A 17,818-nucleotide genomic window follows, 5' to 3' on the forward strand; every position below is an offset into this window, starting at 1 on the left:
GAACGTAAAAACCGTACAATCCTCAATATGGTGAGATGCTTGCTTGAAGAAAAACAAATGCCCAAAATGCTTTGGCCAGATGCTACGAAGTGGACATGTCACATTCTCAATCGTAGTCCCGTTGCCTCTGTGAAAAATAAAACTCCAGAGGAATGTTGGAGCGATTTGAAACCTAACATTGAATATTTAAGGGTCTTTGGCTGCATTGAAAATGTACATGTACTTGATGCTAAGAGATTGAAGTTAGACGCAAAAAGTCAGAAATTAGTCCTGATCGGCTACAGTGTGGAGTCCAAAGGATATAAGCTGATTAATCCTTTCACAAAGAAAGTAACCATCAGTAGAGATGTCATCTTTGAAGAAGATGAAAGATGGGATTGGGAAAAAACAAAAGAGGAGACTACTGATGTACTTGATTGGGGAGAAGAATATGAAGAAGCCCACAATCAAGGAGATGAAAGTGAAGAATAAGCAGATTTAGATGAAGAAAATACAGCAGATGTGGATGAAGACATCACCTCCAATGACGTAGAAAATTCAAGCTCCAACAGTGATGTTCCAAATTCAGCAAGTTCCAGCTCTAACTCACTAAATTCCAGCCCCAATAATACCTCTAATTCATCTTTCTCAATCAGAGAACGAAGAGCTCCTGCCTACTTAGAAGATTACACAAGTGGAGAAGGATTCTCTGAAGATGAGGTACAAAACTTTGCTCTATGTATATCTGCTGATCCCATTTTCTATGAACAAGCAGCAAAATTGAAGAAATGGAGGGATGCAATGGATCTTGAAATCGAAGCAATAAAGAAAAATCAAACTTGGGAACTTGTAAAGGCTCATTTGGAAGTGAAGGTGATAGGTGTCAAGTGGGTGTATCGAACCAAGCTGAACGAAAATGGAGAGATTGACAAAAGTAAAGCACGCCTCGTGGCCAAAGGGTATGCTCAAGAAAAGGGAATTGACGACAATGAGGTCTTTGCACCAGTAGCACGATAGGATATTATTCGCATGGTAATTGCAGTAGCAGCGAAAAATGGTTGGAAGTTGTTTCAACTAGACGTTAAAAGCGCATTTCTGCACGGAGAACTCAAAGAAGACGTCTACGTTGCTCAGCCACAAGGCTATGAAGTTAAGGGAGAGGAGAACAAAGTATACAAACTAAACAAAGCTCTTTATGGCTTAAAGCAAGCTCCAAGGGCGTGGTTTAGTAGAATTGAAGGATACTTCGTCAAAGAAGGGTTCGAAAGAAGCTGCTGTGATCCTACCTTTTAAAATAGGAGAACAACAAGATTCTAATTATAAGTCTCTATGTTGATGATCTTGTTTTTACAGGCAATGATTTGATTATGATACAAAATTTCAAAAACTCTATGAAGAATGAGTTCGAGATGACTGATCTAGGAGAAATCAAGTATTTCTTGGGAGTGGAAGTTCATCAAGGAGTAAATGGCATTTTCATCAGCGAGAAGAAATATGCCAGTGAAATGCTTGAAAAATTTGGGATGAAAAGGTGCAATGGAGTCAGAAATCCAATTGTTCCAGGAAACAAACTATCAAAGGAGGAGGAAGGCACTCAAGTAAATGGAACCTTATTCAAGCAGATCGTTGGAAGCTTGCTATATATGACTGTCACAAGACCAGATTTGATGTACAGTGTATGTCTTATAAGCAGATTTATGTCAAAACCAATGGAAATACATATGTTAGCAGCTAAGAGAATCTTGAGATACATTCAAAGTACTGCTGATTTTGGCATTGTTTACAAACGAGGCTGCACAACTGAGTTAATGGCATCTACAGACAGTGATTATGCTGGTGATATAGATGATCGAAAGAGTACATCAGGGTATGTGTTCGTATTAAGTGGAGGAGCTGTAGCTTGGGCATCAAAGAAGCAACCTGTAGTGAGTTTGTCAACTACAGAGGCAGAATATATCGCTGCTGCCTCATGTGCGTGTCAATGTGTCTGGATGCAGAGAATTCTGAAACAAATTGAAGGTACAAAAATTGACTATGTGAAGGTTCTCTGTGACAATTCTTCTACTATTAAACTTGCAAAGAATCTGATACTTCATGGGAGAAGCAAACATATTGATGTAAGATTTCATTTCTTAAGAAATCTTGTAAATGATGGGTCAATTAAAATGGAATATTGTGGCACGAATGAGCAAGTTGCAGATATCATGACAAAACCTTTAAAGCTTGATCAATTTGAGAAGCTTAGAGAAGCACTTGGTGTTCGAAGCAGCTTGGGTATAAACTAACTTGTTATAAGCAAGTTTAGTTTAGGGGAGAGTTTTGTTAAGTCACGTGTCTTCTTGTTAGATTTCTTTGAAGTAGTCTTTGCTGTTAACAATAAGCTCCTAGAAAATAGGAATAAGTTAGAGTTTGATTCTATCTGTTTTGGTCTTTCCTGTAATCACGTTTCCTGTATATGTGGGATACGTTAGTTTCTCTTTTTGGATTTCTGTTCATTGTAAAGCTATTTAAAGCTTCCTCAGTTTACATTCTAAATAACAAATACTTTTTGCATTGTGTTGCAATTTGTCTATTGTGTTCAATATTTATCACTTTTCTCGCCTGGGAACAACGAAGCATGGATCGATGGTAAATACATTGATATCTCAAGATGGAAAATGACACTACAAAAAATCACCACTTGCGCCACGATTAAAATCGTGGCACTAGTGTAATATTTCTGTGGCTATACTATTTAGCCACGGAAATTCAAACTAGATACTCTTGTGGCACAAGTGAGCGTGGCTAGGTAGTTGCCACGGAAAAATAATAGTTGTGGCATAAATTGATTTTTATGCCATAGAAAAATCCGTGGCTAGTCATATCCTTTTGCCACAAGCAAAATCGTGGCAAAAATAAAATACCCATGGCAAGATATAGCGACCCGTGGCAATCAACCCACCTAGCCACAAGCATAATCGTGGTAAAAATATAACAGTTTTTGCTAGGAACATTAGTTAGCCACGAGCATAACCGTGGCAAAAACAAATCATGGCAAGCTTGATAAATATTAATAATTTATATTTAATTAACTTTTAATTTCTTTAATTATTATTATTACTAGTCAAAGTTTAGTGTAATACAACAAAACATTTCATTGATATCCCAAATTTGAAAACTATCATCTTAACACTTAATTTATGTTGTTTGGCCACCTATACGTAGGACCAAATTACAAAGAAAATGAAATAGAATATGAGAAAATGGTACCAACGGGTAATTGTATAGAATTGTTTTACAATTTTCCAAAAACACTTCCAAAGATCAACAATAATGTAATTATTATAAGCCACTTAAACCATGGAGTTCCAGCATGGTACTTTAAAACAGAGTGATTTAAGAAAGCTGTTTGTCCATCCGAGCAGCAACATGAACTGCCTGCAGAGAAATTAAAATTTAGATATCTGTTTGTCCAATACGAGCAGCAACATGAACAGCCTGCAGAGAAATTAAAATCTGAATGATGCATTTTTAGCATTAGATGACTGAAAATAAGCAAAACTAGGAAAATATGACCGCATATATGAATAATAATAATAATATTAAAATAAAATTATTATTAAGGTTGAATATTTGATAAGAAAGGCTTATCATAATGAGTGAAATAAAATCCAAGTTACAAGAGTCAAAAGTGCTTAAAATTACTATCTTGCTCCTCAGAACCAAATTAAAATACATTTCACTACATCAATTGAAGTATATCCAATCAGGTCAAGGGAGTTGATTTTCATTCCAGGGAAAATTGTTAATTCTTCTCAATTCTCATCATTCCAAAAGTTCAATTCATCATTAGACTCATTCCAATACACATAGAGGATTGAAATCGAGTCCTAATGGCTATATGTACAATTCAAATTCCTGAAAGTTTTATAATGTAAAATAGATTTCAGAGAAACCCACCTCTTTGACTCCATAACATGGTTCAAGTAATTAATTCTAAGTCGCAATTGAAAGATCATTTCTGCAAAATTATTAAAAAGCATACTGTTAACACAAACCTAACCAAGTCGAACAAAAAAGAAAGAAAGCATAGGAAAAACACAATAGCACAAATTAGGGTTTTCAGTAGTCCTGCAAATAAGGCATAAGTATGTATCTAATAATGACATTTATACAAATAAACAATAAAATAGCTCAACTTTTGTTTGATTTGAGAACTAGAGAAACTCCGATTTTGAGGAGAAGAGTATAAAGGGCAACAATCTCATGCACAAGGGAGCTTACCAATTCTTGTTCCAGTCGATCGTGGGGTTCGTCCAATTGACTAGAGTGTGACAATAGAGGTGGACGACCATGGTTTCTAGAGCTAATTCGAGTAAGGGAATGATTTCCTTCCGGAGCTAATCAAAGAGAGAGACGAGAGAGAGAGAGAGAGTTTCGTATAGGAGAGAGATGGTCTGCAATATTTTATTTTCTCTTTTCTTTTAACACTACAAAGTATTTTTTATTTCTTTATTAGGGTAAAGTGGCTTTTGTTTTGGTGGGAATTTATCCCGCCCAAAATATTTAGCACTTATAATGAGCGTAATGTTAAAAAATTTAGTAAAGTTAAGTTTTTTATAATTAATAAGGGTTAATACACATCTTTGCCCTTGCGTTTTCTCGGAAAAACAGATTTGCCCTTAAATCAAATAAACCCACAAAACTATCCCTGAATTTTCCATGAACCTGCAATTATACCCTAATCTGACAGAGCTGCTAAACGGCGATGACATCAAACCTTCTTATCTCCAGAAAAACTTCAGATAAGAACAACCAATCACAAACAGAAAAAAATATGCACATTCAATTTCGATTAAAAGCAAGTTAGAAGAACAGATTGGTCAAAATTCATTTTCATAAAAGTTCAATCAACCTAATAAAATGGCGTCTAAACCTCCTAATTAATCCAAAAGCAATAGCAATAGAAAAAAATAAGAAACCAAATGAATTTTGATTGTCGTCATCCAATTTTTTGGAGACAAGAAGGTTTGATGTCATCCCCGTTTAGCAGCTCCATCAGATTAGGGTATAATTGCAGGTTTATGGAAAATTCAGGGATAGTTTTGTGGGTTTATTTGATTTAAGGGTAAATCTGTTTTTCCACGAAAACACATGGGCAAATATGTGTATTAACCCTAATTAATAATGACCTGCTTTTATTTCCACTCATTAAAATTACAAAAAATATACTTTTAATGATAGGTTTTTTCACCACTCATTATTTTTTGCTCATTATTGTTTGTTTTTCTTGTAGTGCTATCAATAGCATCACAACACCAAAGTCTAAAATCTGTGGAAACTTGATCATTTCTGCTTATACAGCAACTTATCAAAAGAAATAGACTCAGTAAATTTCTCGACACTATGAGTCGTGCTCTCTTCGAACCTTCCACCCCAAAGTTTGGTCTCCTTAGTTTCAATTTGAGGTTGAGAGGAGCCACATTGGGTGCATTGTTGAAAAATGAGGCACCACATTTAATTATTCAACTACTTGGTTAATAATGGGTTCATTACATGGCTATAAATAGCCATGTAATATACTTCTCATAGTATTAAAAATTGTGGAAAAAAAAGAGAAAGGGAGTTAATAGAGAGAGGAAATGGAGAAAATGAGCAAGCAGTTGAGGGAATTTCCCTTGCTTGTTAAAAAAATGAAATTCTTCAATGTGGTCATTGTAAAAAACATGGTCATGATGAGAAAAACTGCTGGCACAAGGGAAAGCCTAAATGTTTCAAGTGTAAGAAGTTTAGGAATTGCAGGAACAAGAAAGAAGAAAGTATCAATTTGGCACATCATGTTGAGAAAGAAGAATTTGTTTAATTTGGAGAGAAGTGCTGTTGAAGGTTGATAAGAAGTGCATTAACAATTCGATTCGGTGAGAAGTGCTCCGAGAAGTTGTTTGCGGAGAGAAGTGCTCCGTTTACAAGGTGATGATGAGAAAGTACATCATATATTAAAAAAAAATGAAAGTTTTAAATTAATAGTTAAGGGGAAGATTGTTGAAAAAATGAAGCATTAATTTAAAATAAACAAAAAAACAAAAAGATAAATGAAAAAAATAATAAAAGAAAAATAAAAGTCTAAATTGGGTGCCTTTATTGTTGAAAAACGAGGCACCACATTTAATTATTCAACTACTTGGTTGAATAATAATGGGTCATTACATGGCTATAAATAGTATCAAAAATTGTGTGAAAAAAGAGAGAAAGGGAGTTAATAGAGAGAGGAATAATGTAGAGTGAGAGAGGCATAATTGTGCCTTGAGAGTTTGTGAGAGTTTATTTTAAAGGGTAGTCTAATTATTTTGGGGAGAGATAAAAATAGTAAAGATAATTATTTTGGGTATTTTTGGGAAACACCGACTGCTACTATTTTTGTTTTATCTCATTGTAACTCTAGAAAGTTTTTAGAGAACACCCTCTTGTAAACCTCATAAATTCAATAAAATTGAAATTTATTGCTTCTGTTAAATTGTCGTAATCTAGAAAAATTCCCAACAACCTGTAATAATGCATAAAGCTTCAAACTTTTCCTAGGCAATAGTGTTTGGAGGGCAACAAACAAAGGATTGAAGGGAATTTAATTTGGTTTGGGTAGAGAGGGAGGCCGTCCGATATGGGTATGGAGAAGATGATAGCATAAGAGAGTGTGATTTCATTGGGTTGCCATGGAGACGGCAGCGGAGAGGGGAGTGTCTAGTAGCACGGTTAGCTTCTTATTTTCTAGAGGAGCAAGAAAATACCGATCCTAGTTGTCTTGCCCCAAATTCCTACTTTATTTATTTTTTTGGTAAATTTACATTTTTTATTTTTCTATTTACTCTCTTTTTCTTTATATATTTTACCATTTAAGATGAGGTATGTATGCCTGTCATTATTTACATGTACAATTTAGGTTTTTTTGTCTTATGCAATATTTTAATATAATCATGTTTTTAGACTAAAATTCAGTAACTTCCATTGACTATTTTGGCAATTTTTGTTAATTTTAATCTATGACATTCAGATTTTAAGAGTGCAGTAAAAAAATGGTGCTTTTCCGACTTGGGGTTTAAAAACTTATAAATAGGGATTTGAGGTTTGCGAAGTTTGCACTTAAATAATCTATGAGTCGAATTTCAACTAAACAATAATTGTGGTTCAGTTAATTTATAAAGTTAGACTTTATATATGGTGTAATTTGCAATGTCAGTTTTTTTAATTACTCAAAATTGCACATTTTCTCGATAAATATAGTAATTACAATAATTTTTTACAAAATGTTCAATTTTGTGAAATGCAGAAAGTACAAACATATATTTATAAACTTTTTAATCAGATTATTGTTTTTACAAATCAATCAAACCGCAAATAAAAATTTAATGGTTTAATTTTTGCTCAAACTATTTTATCTTATAAGTAGTAATATTTGCTTAAAATTATTAGTATATGAACTCTATGCTTCTTCCATTTTTATATATGTTGGTGAACTATAGTGACTTTTCTAGAAATATACTTTAAGGGTGCATTTGGTACGTTGTAATGCAATGTAATGTAATCAATGTTGTAATGTAATCAAATGTGTAATCATCTATTTTGAAAAATACATTATAATATTCTTATCTCTTGTTAATATTAAGATTTTAGTTCTTCTATCTATTTTTTTAGATTTTTAACAGTTATATTTGGCATAAAGAGACAGACATAAACTAATATAATAACATGATCATTTTGTATCTACTATGGGCATGCTGAAAACTAAGATATATTCCATTAAAAATCTAAAAAAACTAGACAAAAAGAGCAAATGGTTAATATGAACAAAATCATAAACACCTTATAATATGTTTTTGAAAATAAAAAAACAAAAATATATATTAGGAACTAATAAATTATTTACCTTATATATTATTTGAAGTAAAAAACCAAATTGGGAAGCTTCGAGAATGATAATGATGTCATCCTCAATTAAAAAAAATTGATGTCATGAATTATCATTATTCGCTAAGAAATAATGCGACCATCAATCCCACATGTCTACTTTGTCTTACAGGAGGCTATATGCATAAGGGTAACATAGTAATTTTCTGTGTATTGTTGTATGTTATTAAGTTAAACCCATGTGCTTTAACATGTCACTTTTGTAAGGGTCACACAAGGGTTGTTTATCTAGACCATTCCATTTGGCTTTTCCAGAGGAAAATCGGGGTGCCTTTATTGGATTCCCTGAAATGTCTGTTTTACCTTTTGTTTTCATTAAATTTACATTTTGAGGATTGAATTTATTTATTGCTTGCACTTAAAATATGAATAAAAATCAATAAAAATGGTTTAAATCACTAAAGAAAGTCTTAATAGATTCTTTGTTCCTAAGGATGACAATTAGCAAAGTATTTGTGGATATATAGTATCAATCTTAAACTCTTACCTGTTTATTTTTTACCTGCTCATATCCGTCTCATTACCCTAACGAGTATACGCTTTACATATTGGTTCCATTTAATTCGTAGGTACCCTTGCCGGTTAAGAATAAAAAAAATAAAACAAAAAAATTACAAATTTAACAAAATATAAATTTAATAAATCATCATCTAAAAATTGAACATGTTAAACCTTAATTAATAAGAAAAAAAGAGTTTGGTGGTATCACACAATTGTTGAAGAACAAAATGTTGAGCTTCAAATCTCACATCTTATATATAAAAAAACAATAATATTTTTAAATATACCAAAAGAGTTATGATGGATACCCCGTACCGGGTACCTAGAGGCATTCTCATGATTAGGATTAGGTAGTGTCGGGTACTCATCGGTACAGTACCAGTTGCCATCCCTACTAGTTTCCTATACTTGTAAAAAAAACTTTATTTTCCCCACGGAAATTCTTTCCATTCCCAAAGGCGAGGATCGAACCCTGGACCTTTGGTTAAGGGAGGAAGAGCCTTTACCACTCTACCACAACCCCGTGGTTTGTCAAAACCTTATATTTGAATGTGATGCGACGTGGTGGATAAGTTCAACTCTTATACTGCTGATTTGTCAGATTTCGGCACTATTACTCATGATTGTCATTTCATACTCTTTATTTGACCCCACTGTTCGGTGTCTTACTCTCCTCATTCAGCAAATGGGGTTGCACATGCCATTGCACGACATGCCCTTTCTAATGCTAATGACTTTGATTCTTTTATTATTCCAAGCTGGCTAATAGCTGCCATTTGTAAGGAATCATTTCAAGTTGAACGAAGACATTGTACTAATGGAAAGGAGTCCAAAGATGGTTCCATTAATGTCATTAATTGCAAATTTACTTGTGACGCTGCCTCAAGCTGCATTTCATAGTGCAGCCAAAACAGAGTTGTAGAATAGAATAAGGTATAGCTTTTTGTCAACTATCATTTAATAAAAAATTATTAATATATTTTTGAATATAATTTTAGAATAAGATTGGTAAAAATAAAATGTTAAATTTGAAAAAGACATACATAATTGGGTCGGGCGGACAATATTCCTTGAGGGCGGCTTCGGCAAGAAAATTTGATTTTAGGCATTTAGTTTCTAGAAGGGTATAAATTAGCCGTTTGATATTGAATTTTCTTTGCTTGAGAATTTGAAATGACTATGAAATATTAACGAAAATCTTAATAAAAGGTAGCTTACTTTCTTTGCTACGGCTTAATAAAAGAGTTTCAAGTTTATTGTTAGACTTTTATGGAATCTTATGTCCAACATTTACTACACAGATTGATTTCAAGTTTTATTAACGTATAATGAGTTGTTTCTTATTAACAAAAGATGTGATAATTCAAGGCTTATTGATCTCATACCCGTCTCATACCTTTTTATATAGTGTATGGATAGTCCGATTAGGGTCAGGTAGTGTCGAGTACTCATGGGTACAGTACGGGTTGCCATCCCTACAAGTTTTCTATACTTGTGTACGCTTTAAGAAAAGTGAGAAGGACAAATAGATTACTTTAAGAAAATTCAAGAGGCTAATAGGTACGTTTAACACTACAAGAAAAATAGTAATTAGCAACCAATGTTTGAAACCAGATTAAAATTGGTTGCAATATTGCCACCCGTATGGTTGCAAAGCATTGTCATTGGTTGCAATATTTAATACTGTAATTATAATTTGATATTTAAAAAAAAACAAAAAATAATTTGATATATTTAACTTAAATAATATTATAACACTTGCTAATATTTCTAATTATTTACTCTGTGTACCCAGTACGACTTATTAAAAAAAAGTAATATTATTTTATAATTTGGTATATAAAAGAGTAAAGTAATGTTTTAGGGTTTTATACAGTTTTTCTTATCTCATTTCCGCCTCCATCGAACTGTTTTCTTCCGTCTTCCTCAGTTTCCATTTTTGCTTCCACTGTCTTCTTCAATCCTCCATCTCTGGTCGACCGCCAAATCCTCTTTATCTCAGTTATCCATCTCTTGCCGACTGCAGTAAAACTCTTCACCTCAGTTTTCCCATCTCTCGCCGATCGCCGTAACCCTCTTCCCCAGTTCTCCATCTCTCACGGATCGTGAATCGTCTCAGTTTTCCACCAGTCACGTCAACTGAACTCGTAACTGCTATAAGGTGGGTTATCTTTATATTTTTTATTTATACATCTGTCTTAAATTAGCGTTCAAAAATCCAGTAGAAATATTGAAGTTCTTAATTCGAACTTTACCTCTGCTTGAGCTTGTTTATCTTCCTCTGTTTAGCTCAAAATCTTCATTCACTTTTCATCTTAATTTTATAGAAAAATTATACATTATGGTTCTGAGTTAGCCTCTGTTTCCATTCTGGTTTCTCTTATAAAGGTAGATTATTGTGTTTTTGGTTGCAGAAAATTGGGGGTTTTCACCAAGAGTGGACTTCTGAATTGCAATTGGTCAATGGTGGGGTTTTTATTTGTTGGCGAATATCTGGAGGCTTTTGGTTAATGGTGAGATTTTTCAAAATAGTCTGTTATGCAGCAACATCCTAATGTGATTTTTTTAATAGTCTGTTAGTATTATTTCAGTCAAATTGGAACTACATTGTACTTAAGCCTTGATTTAGGGTTAATTTTGATACTCATTTGAGCTGTATCTTACTAGAAAGAAGTTTTATTTCAGGTAGTAAATGGATGGATGTGTCATGCGTATCATATATGCCTACATTAGAAACGCCAGAATTAGTGAGAAATAAGTTAATGCACTATGGAGATAGGATTTTGAACCCCCTATAACAACCACGAGTCAATAAACCATCTTGCAAACTTAATGAAAATAAATAAAAGGGGCACTATGGAGTTATAGAAGTGTAGAGATTGATGTATAGGTTTTGTTGTTTTCTTGACTATGTGTTCAGCTTTAATTCTCTTATCCATGATATTTTTGGATGCTTCTTTTTAAGGCAACTGGCACTTAAAACTTGTCTATTTGAATTCAGGTCATGTATTTTACTATTGCGGATGGCTTTCAAGTTTCAACTGGGTATTACTTAAGTGGAGTTGATAGGTATTTACACAATTATGAATATACTTTAGGGGAGTTGATAGATATTTACACAATTTATCAACGACTCCCCATATCCCATGAGAAGTTGAAATTGGCATCCCCTTACTACTTGTGTTTTCCTTAATTGAATTGCATATTTAAGTTTCATCAACACATATTTTGAATGTGCATGGCAGATATGACATTTAGCTTGAATGCCCTCCATGGGATGCATCAGATCAGGAAGGGTTTTTGGGCAGGAGCATGTGATTCTAGTAATGCCCCTGCTTTTAGGAACTACACCATCAAAAAGGGAGATAAGATAGATTGATGGGAATTTGGTGTAAGCCTTGTACAAAGTCTTTTTTTTTTTTTTTTCTTAAAAGGCATCGCTTGCACACCTTATCTTATGTATTCCCTTTGTTATGGAAGGTAACGAGTTAAGTGGAAGTGGAGTTAGTGCAAGTGTCAGTGCTGAACTGTACGGGAGAGATGTAATCATTCTTAAAAAGATCATCAATGATTTGTATAAGAACTCTGACATCAAACCTTCACTTGTAGCACGTGGAGGATTATTTTATAAGCTGTGGTATGCTAAGTTTCTTCAACTTTCTGGCACACGCAACTTCAATATTATGATTCGTCACATATGCAACTTAGGTCCAGGTAGGCTGCTGTGGTGCCAAAATCATTTCATTGTGACTAAAATGAAGAATCTGTTTATGATGACTGCTATGTGTTGAAATATTACATATGTTTCATGAAAGTTTAAAACACAGTTGATTTTATATGCACTGCTTTATAAGTCTTCTAAATCACGGTCTTATTGGTCACTGCTATACGATACTTCCTTTCATGAATTTGATTTGTTTGTTAATGTTATACACCTTGCCTGACAGTATCTTTGTGAAACTAAATTGCTACTTTAAACTTAGTAGACCGTAAGTCGGGACAGTATGTCGTTTCAGTTGCATCTCATTATTACCGGGACTGTATGTTTCTTCCTAGAAATACAAGAGTAACTCTTCATCTTTAGGTCCCAAAGTTAACTATTCAGTTACCTCTTATGCTAATACACAAACTCATCTTCAGTCTATACAGGATATGCTTAATGATTTCAAGAGTGGACTCATTTTTATAGAGCATCCAAAGCGCATAGATGAACGTCATCAATGGAAGGATCAATCGCTTCAAGGTTTGCATTTGCGTGTTAATGCATGAGGTTAACGAGCTTCGAGGACGATCGATAGATATAGAGACACAAATTGGTCCATCTTTAAGGCAAATCCAAATCACTTTTGATCGACTTTACAACTTGGAGAGGATAGATTTTTTTTTTGAAAGAGGGATCGACTTTACAACTTGGAGAGGATAGATTGTTTTTTTGAAAGAGGGTGGATATCGAACCCATGATCCCCACCCTAATTTGATATTAGAGTTGTACAGAGTTATATATGCTCATTTTGGTGATTGTAGTATATGCCATGAATGTATGACTTGACTAGTTTATTATTATGAGACCTTAAGAATATGTGTATAATTTTAATTGTTTATTCGAAATGTTCTTTTGTTTATTAATTATATTGTTTGTTTTAGTAATTATATTGTTTGTTTTATCATGGAAAAAGTATATATATAAAAAAGCTGTCCAGAATTCAAAACAATGCCGTCACTAATCCGAAGGTATAATGTTGGTTGATGAAGTGAGCTGTCAACTTTCCGTCCAAAAACTTTGGTTGAAAAGTCGTCGGTGAAATTTGCAACCGGATTCTTTGCAACCAAAAGCTAGGTTCTAACAACATTGACATACAAATCTGAAGTTGGATATTGAAACCAAATAATGGTTGTAAAAAAACAGTTTGTAACTTTGCCACCAACTTAACAACCAATAAAGTGGTTGCAAACTTTGCTACCTTAAAGCTAGATTTGGTTTCAAAAATTTAGCAACCTAGCAATTACCAACCGATTCATTTTGGTTGCTAAAGATACAAATCTGGTTGCAAAAACGTGTTAGAGACCGATTTCGCAACCAGATTTTTGGTTGGTAATTACAGTTTTTCTTGTAGTGTAAGAGAGTTAACATATCACTTTAAACAAGTTCGGAAGGTAAATGGAAGCTTTCAAAGTAAAAGAGGCAAGTGAGTTTTTCGGACAAATAAAAATGGGCAAAGATGTATTAAGCCATAAGCAAAGATATAATTATATAAGGTACAAATTTAGGTCTATGGTTACTAGGGAGAGTTTATTGAGATTCCACATACATAGTAGTCCAATCTTAATGTCTAACTTTCAATAAATAGTGCAATATCAAACCCAGATAAAAAAAAATGTGACTTTTTTCTATGTGTAATTTGAAGTTTTGATCACCATCTAACCTTCAGCGTTCTAACCACCAAATGCTTGAAATTATACATCTTTCATTAATGAAAACACTCATCTTCCATTAAGAAGATTTGAAATTGTATGCAGATCTTGGCGGACTGGAAATCACAACAGCAGGTGCGGGATGTCGCCGGGAGCAGCTCAGTTAGGAGTGAAATTGGATGGGAAAAACCTGGTAGCAGCTACACAAAATGCAATTGTGATGCGTCTACGTTTATGGCTGAAGATAAATCGAGTATGGGAGCCGTTCTTCGCAGCTCTGATGGCAGCTTCATGGCCTGCTACAGCGCCTGGAATGATAGCTTGTTTACTACAGATATCGTTGAAGCCATCGCTCTACGCCAGTCCATACGCTGGGTCCTCTCTCTGAACTGTCAAAACCTTATATTTGAATGTGATGCGAAGCGCTTGGTGGATAAGTTCAACTCTTATACTGCTGATTTGTCAAATTTCGGCACTATTACTCATTGTAGATACCCATTTTGTCCGGGGTAAATTTTTATTTTTTATAATTTTATCCTTTTAGCCAATTTATTTCATAAATATTCACATTGCATGTATGTACTAGATATACCGATATTTCGCTATATTTAGTACCTATATTTTTTATAAATTGTTCTTAATTACATTTTACAAAAAGGAAAATTATATTCGTATAGTTCGTAAAATTAGCTAAATGTTTATATCATAAAGATAAAATCAATTATTAATTTTTAAAAAAATGTTACTTATGTGTTTAACTAGGTATGTTTGAAATAATATTGTATTTTATTTCACAGGGTTATATTAAAAATGTAGCCATGTGTAGACTAGTTATAATAATTAATTTTTGGTTGTGAACCCTTGATCAAGTAATAAAAACATAATTGAGTTTCAAAATAAAATAGAGGAAAACAAAAAGAATAAAAAGGAAATAGAAAAATATGATTTTTATTAATAAATTTCAGCAATTACAAATGAAATCCCAACCGGCCCCAAACCCATTCTAATAGGCCCTTAAGATCCAGGATCCATACAACCAGTAAACACATCACAAATACAACCTAAAATACAATAAAATGAATAAATCTTGGTGGGCAAACAGATGCCACACCACGTTGCTTGGCCACCACTTGGCCACTGAATAAGCTTTGTTGTACAAATTAATAGAGAGCCACGCCACTCGAACGAATCTGTTGGCTCTCTATTAGAGCCAAGAACAGACAGCAAAAGGGGACTTCGAGGGGGAACTTCAGGTTCTTTCCTCTGGATCTGGACCTCTTCACTTCTTATTAAACTGCAACAGGAGGATTTTTGGACACTTCTCCAATGCAGACCTTCCTATTTTTCTTCTTCATCTTCATCATCTTTACTTCTTAAAACTTCAAAACCCTGTCAAACGAAGGCGTTTTCAACATCAATAAGCAAGGCCAGTAATAACGAAGGAGAGAATTCAGCCAGAATTATCAAATAAAAAACAATATCAGCAATAACCAGGCAGAGAATCCAACCGGATTCATCAAACAGAAAAAACAATAGAAAGAAGAAGGCGGGGAACACAAGCGGTCCTTGAGTAAAAAAGGGGTCACAGACAAAAGAAACAAGGGACGGACTGCGTTTGTTCTCTTGTCTTCAGGTAAAATTTCTTCTTTTATATACAAATCTAAGTCTCTGTAACATTAGTCCATCACCTATCACTAAGAAAACACATGGTAGAGGAGCTTTGGGGAGTGCCTATGCTATAGGGATAAACCGACTTTTCTCTCATTTCATTTGTATTGTCCTCTGAGGATTTTTGGGGAGTTCCTATGCTATATGAACAAACCAACTTCGCTCACAAGGTCTTTAAATCATCTGTATTGTCATTAAGAAACACAGTATAGAGGATTTTGGGGAGTCCCTATGCTATAGGGACAAACTAAGTTTTCTCTTTTAGGAGGACGGTAAATGAATGGAAGGATATGCTATATTCTTTCGCATCATTTTAAGTCCTCCAACTGTGCATTCAAAACACCAACAATACATTTTACAGATTCATGTCTTATCTAATATGAAATGAAAACTTTTAGCTACTGATGTAATCCTGAACCAAATGTTAACTATCTATTTTACACTTACAACTCAAATCCCCTCACCATCTTCAGACTTAAGGAAAACGTCAAAAAATACCCCTAATGAATCATATATGAGCCACAGAAATTTAGCATATTAATTACTAATTTCCATTGCAATAATATCATCCCACAAAAGCATACAGAAGTGTGCAAGCAATCTGCCACAGTCAAATTTCTAAGCCTAAAACTATCCCAATGGTAAACATAAAATTCTATTTAAATATCATCCTGCTGTCAATTTGCTTTCACAGACGAACAAAGGACTTAATATCCCAAATTGTATGCTTTAAATTAGATGGAAAAGGAACCGTACCAAACAGACGGTAGCACTTGAAATCAGCGAGTCATCTAGAGAACGATGCGCGAGCCATTCAAATGGTGACCGCAATCAGGCCCTTTGGGTTTTTCTTTTCAGTTGATGAATCTGTCCAGGTCCTAGCATTCACAAAAAGAAAGCGAGATTAGAAGAAATGAAATCAAATAAACAAATAGAAATCAACCATGAAAATCACTAACAACGAAACAGATTCTTAAAACACAACCAAATCTAAGCGAATTCTAGGAAAAGAAAAAAGAGAAATCAGAAAGCATAAGAGGAAATAAAGAACAGGGATATAGAAATCGGACAGATAGGAACTTATACCTCTGGGAACCACGGTTGATTTCCGAGGAGCCTGCATGTTCAGATCATAAGAGTACCAGGCACCGATTTAAACGAGAGAGAGAGAGAGAGAGTAGAACGGCGACCACTAGGAGGGGTAGGCGTCATTAGAATCACCATCACCGTTCAAGAGGAACCCACTGTTAATCCGCGCCGTCGCCGTCCAAAGAGCAGACGCCATGGGTAAGAGCTCTAGGTTTTTCGGCCCTGGATGAAGAAGAAAAGTGGCTGGAAAATAGGAAGGAGAGTTATAATTTGGGGGTTAGGTTTAAAAGATTAAGGTGAATCCTATATGAGAAAATGAGACTCAAAATGTTAGGCAAGTGGGCTTTGGATTGAATTAAATTTAGTCCACGAATTCGTTAAGTTTATTACTTGATCCTTTTTTTTTTAAATAATTTGTTTGGGAAAAACTAGTAGTTGCAGCAGAAAATGAATTAATGGTTGGATAAACTAGTAGTTTTCTTCCCTACACGTAACCGACAAACGAACTTAAAATCTTTATTTCGCAGACCCCCTTATCCATTAAAATATATCTAATTTCGGCGTCCAATCACGCCTTAATTTTGATTGGTGGCGATTCTGCTGGGGACCCGTCAAGCTAATTTAAGATGTGATTTCTATTAATTTGCTTATTGGTTTTATTTGATCTATTTCTTTAATATATATGATGTATATTTTTTTTATTATTGTTATTTCATGTTTTTATCGATTAATATTTATCACATGGTACGGTTCATATCATCACCCCCACTATCACACGAGCACTCAAAGGCCATGCTATGGTCTTACACTTTCTAGGATATTAGGACGAGAACAAAGTAAGGGTGCCGCCATGGGAAACCTGATTAGGCCTGTGAAACGTTCTCAACTCAAGGTGCCTTTCAGCCAGGTTCTGGGTTGGAAGGATTTTGCTAAAGCCTTGGTTCAAGGGTTTAGTATCAAAAAATGGCTTGAGACCCCAAACAAACTCTTATATCCACCCGTTAGAATTAGACCAAAAGCCACCCCGTAGAAGCTTCCTATTTTTATACAATGGTACTATCTAGGAATAAATCATTCTGTCACGATTTTATTTTAAACCAGGATTTACATTATGATTGTTGTATATCTAGTAGGTACAATAATTATCGATTTATTTATATAGATATTAATTCGTTTAATTTAATTACTATATAAATATTTTTAATGCAAATATGTTATTACCCTTCTA

General features: G+C 34.0%; 2 long non-coding RNA genes across 3 annotated transcripts; one reads left to right on the plus strand and one right to left on the minus strand.

Moving 5' to 3' along the window:
* Nucleotides 1-10,294: 10,294 nt before the first annotated feature.
* Nucleotides 10,295-13,011, plus strand: LOC136223522 (uncharacterized). Of its 2 annotated transcripts, none has more exons than XR_010685997.1 (6): nucleotides 10,295-10,582; nucleotides 10,836-10,934; nucleotides 11,423-11,490; nucleotides 11,667-11,812; nucleotides 11,902-12,135; nucleotides 12,562-13,011. It is a non-coding gene; the product is annotated as an uncharacterized lncRNA (long non-coding RNA). The 2 variants fall into 2 exon arrangements; XR_010685998.1 differs by having other exon boundaries at nucleotides 10,296-10,582; nucleotides 11,902-12,058; nucleotides 12,562-13,010.
* A 1,743-nt stretch (nucleotides 13,012-14,754) lies between these two features.
* On the minus strand, nucleotides 14,755-16,924 carry LOC136222048 (uncharacterized). Its single transcript, XR_010685476.1, has 3 exons — nucleotides 16,588-16,924; nucleotides 16,258-16,379; nucleotides 14,755-15,222 (listed from the first exon to the last, which is right to left on the minus strand). It is a non-coding gene; the product is annotated as an uncharacterized lncRNA (long non-coding RNA).
* Between the last annotated feature and the right edge of the window lie 894 nt (nucleotides 16,925-17,818).

Source organism: Euphorbia lathyris, chromosome 3, assembly GCF_963576675.1.
Source record: "Euphorbia lathyris chromosome 3, ddEupLath1.1, whole genome shotgun sequence".
NCBI classification, from domain to species: Eukaryota; Viridiplantae; Streptophyta; class Magnoliopsida; order Malpighiales; family Euphorbiaceae; genus Euphorbia; species Euphorbia lathyris.